General features: G+C 49.2%; 2 protein-coding genes across 5 annotated transcripts in view; one reads left to right on the top strand and one right to left on the bottom strand.

Annotated features, from left to right (window-relative positions):
• LOC133361284 (zinc finger protein 239-like) overlaps positions 1-4,135 on the bottom strand; it is an 807,570-nt gene extending 803,435 nt beyond the window's left edge. For 2 of the 4 annotated variants that reach the window (XR_009757349.1, XM_061580209.1), the window contains exon 1: positions 2,882-4,135. The gene's annotated coding sequence lies outside the window, so the exon portion shown is untranslated. The remainder of the gene's footprint in view (positions 1-2,881) is intronic. The other 2 variants (XM_061580212.1, XM_061580217.1) reach the window with 2 other exon arrangements.
• LOC133361349 (oocyte zinc finger protein XlCOF6-like) overlaps positions 1-9,875 on the top strand; it is a gene marked incomplete at its 3' end in the record, with an annotated part of 68,528 nt that overhangs the window by 19,981 nt on the left and 38,672 nt on the right. The window lies entirely within an intron of this gene.

A 9,875-nucleotide genomic window follows, 5' to 3' on the forward strand; every position in this document is an offset into this window, starting at 1 on the left:
GCAATGGTTTTGCGGCTCCCAGTTTATTTTTTCCTTTGGAAACGGGTCCAAGTGGCTCTTTATGTCTTAAAGGTTGCAGACCCCTGGTCTAAGTGAACGTGACTATTTTCAGCTTGCCACGTCATTCCCTTCCCGAGTTGCCAAAATCGACCTTACGTCGAAGTGGGTTAAGGTTAAATTTCCTTCAGTGAAAAACATCCGATTTAGATAAATTGATTTCTTTCAGCTTTTTTCTTTCTTACAAGAATCAAATTTTCAGGGTTTTTCAGTGACATGGTTCACAGGTGGTGACATGTCCAGACCCATGCCTGGCTACCTTCATCTGCTCAGTATGAATGTTTCCTCACTCCACCAAGTAATTCATTGAGGATCAACCAACACAGCCGAGGCTGCATGTCTCTCTCTCTGTGGTGAGATGTTAACTACTTGTCCTGGCATACAGGAAGTCGTGGGTTCGATCCCAACCCTGACGCCTGCTGTATATTTGGAGCTTTTACGTGTCTCTCACTCTCCCCGTGGTCGCGTGGATTTCCCTCCGGATCTCCCGGTTGTCACCACTACACATGCAGAGAGTGAACACCGCCACGCGTCTAGAGCGAACACCGCCACGCGTCTAGAGCGAACACCGCCACGTGTCTAGAGTGAACACCGCCACGCGTCCAGAGTGAACACCACCACGCGTCTAGAGTGAACACCGCCACGCGTCCAGAGTGAACACCGCCACGCGTCTAGAATGAACACCGCCACGCGTCTAAAGTGAACACCGCCACGTGTATAGAGTGAACACCGCCACGTGTATAGAGTGAAAACCACCACGCGTCTAGAATGAACACTGCCACGCGTCTAGAGTGAACACCGCCACGTGTATAGAGTGAACACCACCACGCGTCTAGAATGAACACCGCCACGCATCTAGAGTGAACACCGCCACGTGTATAGAGTGAACACCACCACGCGTATAGAGTGAACACCACCACGCGTCTAGAATGAACACCGCCAAGCGCCTAAAGTGAACACCGCCACGCGTCTAGAGTGAACACCGCCACGTGTATAGAGTGAACACCGCCACGTGTATAGAGTGAACACCGCCACGCGTCTAAAGTGAACACCGCCACGCGTCTAGAGTGAACACCGCCACGTGTATAGAGTGAACACCACCACGCATCTACAGTGAACACCGCCACGTGTATAGAGTGAACACCGCCGCGCGTCTAGAGTGAACACCGCCACGCGTCTAGAGTGAACACCGCCACGTGTATAGAGTGAACACCGCCACGTGTATAGAGTGAACACCGCCACGCGTCTAGAGTGACCACCGCCACGTGTATAGAGTGAACACCGCCACGCGTCTAGAATGAACACCGCCACGCGTCTAAAGTGAACACCGCCACGCATCTAGAGTGAACACCGCCACGTGTATAGAGTGAACACCGCCACGCGTCTAGAATGAACACCGCCACGCGTCTAAAGTGAACACCGCCACGCGTCCAGAGTGAACACCGCCACGCGTCCAGAGTGAACACCGCCACGCGTCCAGAGTGAACACCGCCACTCGTCCAGAGTGAACACCGCCACGCGTCCAGAGTGAACACCGCCACGCGTCCAGAGTGAACACCGCCACGCGTCCAGAGTGAACACCGCCACGCGTCCAGAGTGAACACCGCCACGCGTCTAGATTGAACACCGCCACGCGTCCAGAGTGAACACCACCACGCGTCTAGAATGAACACCGCCACGCGTCTAAAGTGAACACCGCCACGTGTATAGAGTGAACACCACCACGTGTATAGAGTGAACACCGCCACGCGTCTAGAGTGAACACCGCCACGCGTCTAGAGTGAACACCACCACGCGTCTAGAATGAACACCGCCACGCATCTAGAGTGAACACCGCCACGTGTATAGAGTGAACACCACCATGCGTATAGAGTGAACACCACCACGCGTCTAGAATGAACACCGCCACGCGCCTAAAGTGAACACCGCCACGCGTCTAGAGTGAACACCGCCACGTGTATAGAGTGAACACCGCCACGCGTCTAGAGTGAACACCGCCACGTGTATAGAGTGAACACCACCACGCATCTACAGTGAACACCGCCACGTGTATAGAGTGAACACCGCCGCGCGTCTAGAGTGAACACCGCCACGCGTCTAGAGTGAACACCGCCACGTGTATAGAGTGAACACCGCCACGCGTCTAGAGTGAACACCGCCACGTGTATAGAGTGAACACTGCCACGCGTCTAGAGTGAACACCGCCACGTGTATAGAGTGAACACCGCCACGCGTCTAGAGTGAACACCGCCACGTGTATAGAGTGAACACCGCCACGCGTCTAGAGTGAACACCACCACGCATCTAGAGTGACCACCGCCACGTGTATAGAGTGAACACCGCCACGTGTATAGAGTGAACACCGCCACGCGTCTAAAGTGAACACCGCCACGCATCTAGAGTGAACACCGCCACGTGTAAAGAGTGAACACCGCCACGCGTCTAGAATGAACACCGCCACGCGTCTAAAGTGAACACCGCCACGCGTCTAGAGTGAACACCACCACGTGTCTAGAGTGAACACCACCACGCGTCTAGAGTGAACACCGCCACGCGTCTAGAGTGAACACCACCACGCGTCTAGAGTGAACACCACCACGCGTCTAGAGTGAACACCACCACGCAATTAGAGTGAACACCGCCACGCGTCTAGAGTGAACACCGCCACGCGTCCAGAGTGAACACCGCCACGCGTCTAGAGTGAACACCGCCACGCGTCTAGAGTGAACACCGCCACGCGTCTAGAGTGAACACCACCACGCAATTAGAGTGAACACCGCCACGCGTCTAGAGTGAACACCACCACGCTGTTGACGAGCCTCACCTTGTTGTTGTTGTGGGCAGGTCACTTCTGAAAACAAGAGCGGTATAGCAGCTCAAGCGGGCTTGGCCTGGTAAAAATAAAAACTGTGTTAATATTTAAAGTAAAACAAAGTTACAAAGTGGCGAGCCGGGTCAAGACAAATTCAACTTAAGCGAGATAATTGAAGCAAACGCGATCAGGCGAGGGCAGGAGGCAAGGCCCCAAGTTGATAAGTTCCAACCTGGACATCGCTTCCATGCTCGCTGCTACTCAATTAACATCCCAACGAGAGAGAGAGAGAGTGAGGCTCTACGTCAATAAACAACAACCACCACAACAACCACCACAACCACCACAACAACAACCACCACCACAACAGCGATGAGAATTTCTCACCTCGGATTTCAGTTCACGGGCGGAGCGGCAACTTCCTGGTCCCTCGCGACGTCACGCGGCAGCAGGTGACATGACGTCACTTGCGGGGTACGATGACACTCCCCTCCCACAATGAGCGGCTCTCAACTCGCGACGGCTTTCACGATACATTATGTTAATGAGTCGCCAGTTACCGGCCGAGCGGAGATGACGTCACGCTCAAGAGTGCGGTGGTGGGGGGTGGGTGACATGACGTCACTAGCAGGGCACACCTCCCCCTGGCGTTTGACGCCGATGAGGTCACGCTGAGCGGTGACGTCAGAGGGCGGGGTCGGAGTTCAAGTTTGTTGACAGAAGGGGAGCGGCAGTGTCGTGGTGAGCGCTGCGCTCCGCACCGACCAGCCGAGTTCCATTCCCGCTCGTGGCCAACACTGCCAGTGACGACTTTCTGAACCGGTCCTGAGCCTCCCCTACGTCGACTCAGCCTCAAACGAGTGCGGTGTGTCAACATCGCCACTGGGGAGACAAAGGCGGCCGGGCGTGGTGCTGGCCACCCACCCCCTCGTGTGCCGTCCCACCCTTAATAGGTGCTCGCTAACAGCACTTGCCCCTAGAGTCTGTTGCCTCCCTATCGCCGGAACCAGTCCATGTTTGCAGATGTGGCTCATGTCAGGCAGAGATTGCAACCAGGTGGTCCGTTGTCAACAGGTGCAATCACAAGAGCGGCGTCGGCCCAGCTGCAGACTCACGACTTGATGGATCTTGGGAGGGAAGATGAGCTGCTGGATGTTGGTGGCAGCAATGGAAGCCAGGACAGCAACATTGCCGCAGGTAGCACAAGTTATACTGGTTGGAACCTCCTGGTTACACCAGCCCACAGGGGATTATTGTGTCCGTCCGTCCGTCCGTCGTGCAGGAAGGGGCTGGGTGGGGAGAGAGGGGCTGGGTGGGGAAGGTGGGGAGGGGCTGGGTGGGGAGGGGCTGGGTGGAGAGGGTGGGGCTGGATGGGGAGGGGCTGGGTGGGAAGGGAGGGACTGGGTGGGGAGGGGAGGGTGGGGAGGGGCTGGGTGGAGAGGGTGGGGCTGGATGGGAGGGGTGGGGCTGGGAGGGGCTGGGTTGGGAGGGGAGGGTGGGGAGGGGCTGGTGGGGGGTGGGAGGGGTGGGGCTGGGTGGGGAGTGGCTGGTCACCCCGTGGTGCCCTTATAAAACTCAATGTTTAACCTACTCACGCCGGCTTGTGCCCTCCCTCACAGTCGGGCATATTTGCGGAATACACCACGCCGCCGTTGACCCTGGCCATTGACCGAGCAACCCAACGTTCCTACCAGCTCCCTCCGCAGGAATGTGTTTCTGTTCATTTCCCATCACAACAACGGCAACAATGAAATAACCTAAGAGTTAAATATTACCGCTTGATGGAATAAATTATCCTTCACTTGCACTAAGTGGAGTGGAATTTACTGTTGCGTTGCACAATTTATTGAACAAATTGTGATAGCCTTGTGACCTTTACAACTGACACACTGCCCCAAACAAGATGTAAATTTTGATCTTGTTCAAGGATTATTAAAGGCCCGAACATTACAACTCTGTGTGCGTTTTTTTTGTGCGTTGATATGCAAATTCCTTTGTCAAGGGGCCCTCCTCCTCTAACCCAGCTTAAATATACGCTGCCAAGCTTGGTGGTGTTCATTCAGACGCTGTATTTCCGACAGCCCTGCTCTTCACCTGAGGACGGCTGCTTGCGTTGTGGCCGAAACGTCGTTAGAATTGTATTTTATTATATAAAATTTTTATTATTTTATTATTTTCCTTCTACGTGACTTTACCGAAAGAACCAAGAAGATGAATCCTTGCAGTTATGAAAGCTTTAAATCGAAATCTTTAGAAATAGTTTGAAACAATCCAGAACGGTTTGCTTTCATGGAAACATTCCAACTGTGATTGTATTTGTTTGGGATGTCCCCGCGGCAGTCGAGGTTTTTGGCAATGATCTGCAGGGATGGTGCCTTTCCGTTCCTAGCCGCGAGGGCATATCCTTGTTACTGCGCCGTCCGTTAGCGTTGGTTCACATTCAGAGCAGTGAAGAAGCCCGCTTATCTTGCTTAAGTTGTTGAGTTGCGTCGGCAATAAACCCAAAGGGCAACCTTACCCGGTAAATACAGTAAACCATATAGTAAACCACTGTAGTCTTCGTTCCTGCAATGAAGGAATAACAAAGCTACACCAACTCTCCCCCGAAGCCCTCTTCTGGCTAGCAGACCTCGACATTTTCATTTATCTCCTGAACATATTACCAGATTTGGAGTAAATTGTAATATGGTGCCACCTAGTAGCGATACAGCTCAGACGAGTCTTTTACTGGTAGGAACGAAGTGGACCAGACCACCAATAGATTAATGTGTCCGTCCGTCCGTCCGCGTCCGTCCGTCCGTCCGTGTATCAACATCGCCCCCTACTGCAAACACTTGGCATGACCCTGTCCGACAAGATGGCCGCCCGCTCCCCCTGCGATCTGTGAATTAAACAAGATGGCCGTCGCTTCCGGCGCATCACGGCAAAACTTTAAACTTCGCTTCAAAATTACTTTACTGAAACGCAGCACGTTTATTTAAAAAAATACTTTACTGAAACGCAGCACGTTTTTTTAACACAGAGACAAGAAACATTTATTAACACAGAGACGAGATACATTTAATCGCCTTATTTGTGCACGAAAAGCACGGCGCGAGGCCTAGTGTGGCAGGCTTCGCGAGGCCTAGTGCGGGAGGCTTATTAACACAGAGATGAAACGCAGCACGTTTATTGTTGTTGTTGTGCATATTGGCAGTGGTGCCTGACTCGGCTGAATCTGCAGCCCGGCAGCGGCAGAGCAGAGGCAGCGAGAGGCCTCGTCGCTGCTGCTATTCACTCGCTTATAGTTCTACCGTGTTCACTACATCTCTGTCGTGTTCACTATCATCTCTACATCTCTGTCGTGTTCACTACATCTCTGTCGTGTTCACTATCATCTCTACATATCTGTCGTGTTCACTATATCTCTGTCATGTTCACTATCATCTCTAGATCTCTGTCGTGTTCACTATATCTCTGTCGTGTTCACTATCATCTCTACATCTCTGTCGTGTTTACTACATCTCTGCCGTGTTCACCACATCTCTGCCGTGTTCACCACATCTCTGCCGTGTTCACTACATCTCTGTCGTGTTCACTACATCGTATTCACACGCAAGTATTTCTACTTGTGCTGCAATCTTTGATTATTTAGCTGCTGGCTGCATGTTTGGTGGCGATGCTACCGTTATAGCAGCACCAACTGCGGTTGGTTCTGGGTCCATGGAAACGACGCTTTTTACTGCGAGTTTGTAAAGGGTTCCAGCAGCAAATGCGGTCTCTGTTTCAGCAAGCATCTTTTCAACGTGGGCGTCCAGACAACCATTGGGGTCTTCAAAGTCGTGGTTGTTTTCGGTATCCATGTCGTGCGCGCGAATAAAAACTCGAAGTGCCAAACAAACACTGCTCAATGTAGTACTGTTATATGAATATGCCAAACGCCCGTTTATTCAACTCTATGTAGACGACATAAAATGCACCAAGGTGCCGTTTATTCCCTCTATTTTATTTCACCTTTATACTAGTAAATGCATTCGAGTTTCCCCATCTAAGGTCAATTAATCTCAGATGTGATCGTTTGGAAATGAAAGACTACGAGTCTTTAAATCTCACAGCGTTTCTTGTCAAAACAAACACTTTTAATTAACGTTACACTAGAATACAGTATTTTTTTTAACTCCTCTATACCCGGTCGATATCCCTGTACCGGTACTAAGTATTATTCCTACCAGCCCACCCCGCAGGGTCCTGTTAAGTAAACGGACGGCAAAGCTTAGTTATAGATTCATGTTCATCATCATTACACTGGTCAACAAAAAAAAAATTCTGTCCTGGACTTTTGCAGCTATTTTAGACTAATTTCTGATCTCAGATTTGCTCTATCACATCTAATTTTATGCTATCGGCATAACCCATTTTCATTGATTTTACCCGAAATTAACTGTCACTTATGATTGCAAGTTGTTGCGAGTCAGTGACTGCTTTAGTGTTAAAATATGGTGCTGTATTTTTAGGATAGTATGTTTATAATATCATTGTATGGAGATATCCACATTTATTTAATATTTTTCTTCTGCAGTTTTTATTGAAAACACAATATTTCATATCTCAAAAACCTGATGTGGTAGACAAAAGCTGATGCCAGATTTGGAATCAGCACCCAAAATTACCTTAAAACCGTTGGAATACCTTATGCCAGAAAAAGTGTGTTGACCAGTGTTATCAACCATAATTAAATCCAATGCTGGATGGAGGCCTCTCCAAGATGTCATCATCAAATTTTCTTGCAATGCAACATTTCACGGAGCACCTGCATACAAGCCGATTTCAGAGCTGTCCATCTTTGATCTTTAAAGGTGCATTTGAAATTGTTTTTATACTCCTACTGATGCTCCTGCTGTTGTGGAGTGACTCATGCAGCCAGCTATGGCTACAGGGTTTGTGGAACATGTTTTTTGTCGTTTATTGTGAAATTTCGGTCACAGTTCCTATGATCACTGTTACATTGCTTATGGCTTTATTTTGGTGATTTCGAAAAGTTTTTTGGTTTAGCCATGTTTGTTTGTTGTAGTACGGAGTTAGAATGATGGCTTTAATCTAAGTTGTCTTGTGGTTGTTGTTGTTGTTTGACTGGCATCCCACTGGGATTTTTGCACAGCGTTGGTGTACGGTTCTTTTTTCTGGAAGACTTTGCAGTTTTTCCATGGATTTTTCTGTTTGCGCATAGTCACTTTGACATGTTTTCTAGTTCATGTTTTTGTTTTTTATTTGTTGCGGTTGCACCCGATTCAAGAGCCGAATGGCTCACAGGGCTATACCAAATACATGAAAATGAAATGAAACTGTTAAGGCTATATGGGGGATCTTTCTGTTTGTGTTAGGTGCTCGCTAACAGCACTTGCCCCTAGTCTGCCCAGGCTATATGGGGGGTCTTTGTCTTAGGTGCTCACTAACAGCACTTGCCCCAACATTCTGTACAGGCTATACGGGGGATCTTTGTGTTTGTGTTAGGTGCTCGCTAACAGCACTTTCCCTGACATTCTGTCCAGTCTACACGGGGGATGTTTGTCTTTGTGTGTTGGGAGCAAGTTTGAGTGGCGTGTAGCCGTGGGAGTTGAACGGGAGCCTGCTGCTACTGACAGTCGTTGACTCCGGTTGGACAGACGCTGATAGACAGACACACACAGACAAGACAGGTGGACAGACACAGACAAGAGGAACACAGAGACACAGAGACGACATAGACACATGCAGAGAGAAACACACAGAGGCGAACAGAGACACAGACGGGCAGAGAGATGTTGAATCGAACTAACTGAACTCGCTCCATTGAAAGAGTTTACTTGATAATTGCCCATCCCCAGAAGTCGTTCTAGTTTCTATTTATTTCATTGTGTGTGGTGTGAACGTGTAAGCAATGTGGGATATCGATGTACACGGATATGAACAAGATCAGCAGACAAGACGTCTTTCATCCTCTTTGGTTCTTTCAGTAAAGTCACGTAGGTAGAACAAATAAAATAATAATAAATAAATCACGTTTCGATCGCAACACGAGCGATCGTCCTCAGGCGAAAACATCCAGACATTGTCGCGGCAGAAGTCACGTGAGCTACGGCACGTGACAAAGATGAGGTGACCCCCCCCCCCCCACCGTGGCTCGCCCCGCTCAGCTGAGAATTGTTTCAATGCGGTGGGCTCACGCTAAATTGATTTCTGTAAGACGAAGTTAGTTTGAAACCCCACTGGCGATACTCTTTTATAGAAGCGCACAACTTCATCTGTGACAAACGTTGCACTTTCCGTCATTTTCATGCAGGGAGCGCTGTAGACCTACACGCCCCCTGCATGAACGACAGAGGCACAGGGACAGACGTTCAATCGCGTTGGAATCGATCTGCAGACGGCGGTCTTCTCCCAACCAGGTGAAAGTCCACATCGAAGAGAATCCCCGGCAAGGCCATCTACTTCACGACGAGAGAAAATTCACACTAAATGTCGTTTTCAATTAAGTCTTCCAGATGTAAAATAACAAGCTTTTAATGAAGAAATATAATTATCTAATTCAAAACATAATACAATTCAAAGTTGTTTCATTTTCAAACTTCAAAACGGAGCATTGAGAGCTGCGTGGATGCGTCGTTCGTGCGCAATTTTTTTCGTGACTTTCCTGGCCGAAGGCCGTAAATGGTTGCAGGTGGTCCCGCCTTGCTTCAACCCATAGTTGTGAACATCCAGACGTTAATCGGCAAAAAACATTTCTTGTCCTAGTTCACCAACATATAAGACTTCATGCAAAATTCGAATGAGTGTTGTTTTGGAGAATGTATCTACTAGATGCGCTCCTGCTTGTAACCGAATACAAATCTGTCCCAAAAATAAATTTCACATGTGCTCTTAAAATTACCTCCTTGCTATGAAGCAGATCAGCAAACACGACATCTTTCATTTATTGATCTCTCCACAAAACAAAGGAATGTTTTACACAAACTATATCTAGCACAGCGTTCTGGGAGTGCGTCATTGA

This window comes from Lethenteron reissneri, chromosome 72 (genome assembly GCF_015708825.2).
Source record: "Lethenteron reissneri isolate LAM-NWPU_2019-01 chromosome 72, ASM1570882v1, whole genome shotgun sequence".
Classification (NCBI taxonomy): Eukaryota; Metazoa; Chordata; class Hyperoartia; order Petromyzontiformes; family Petromyzontidae; genus Lethenteron; species Lethenteron reissneri.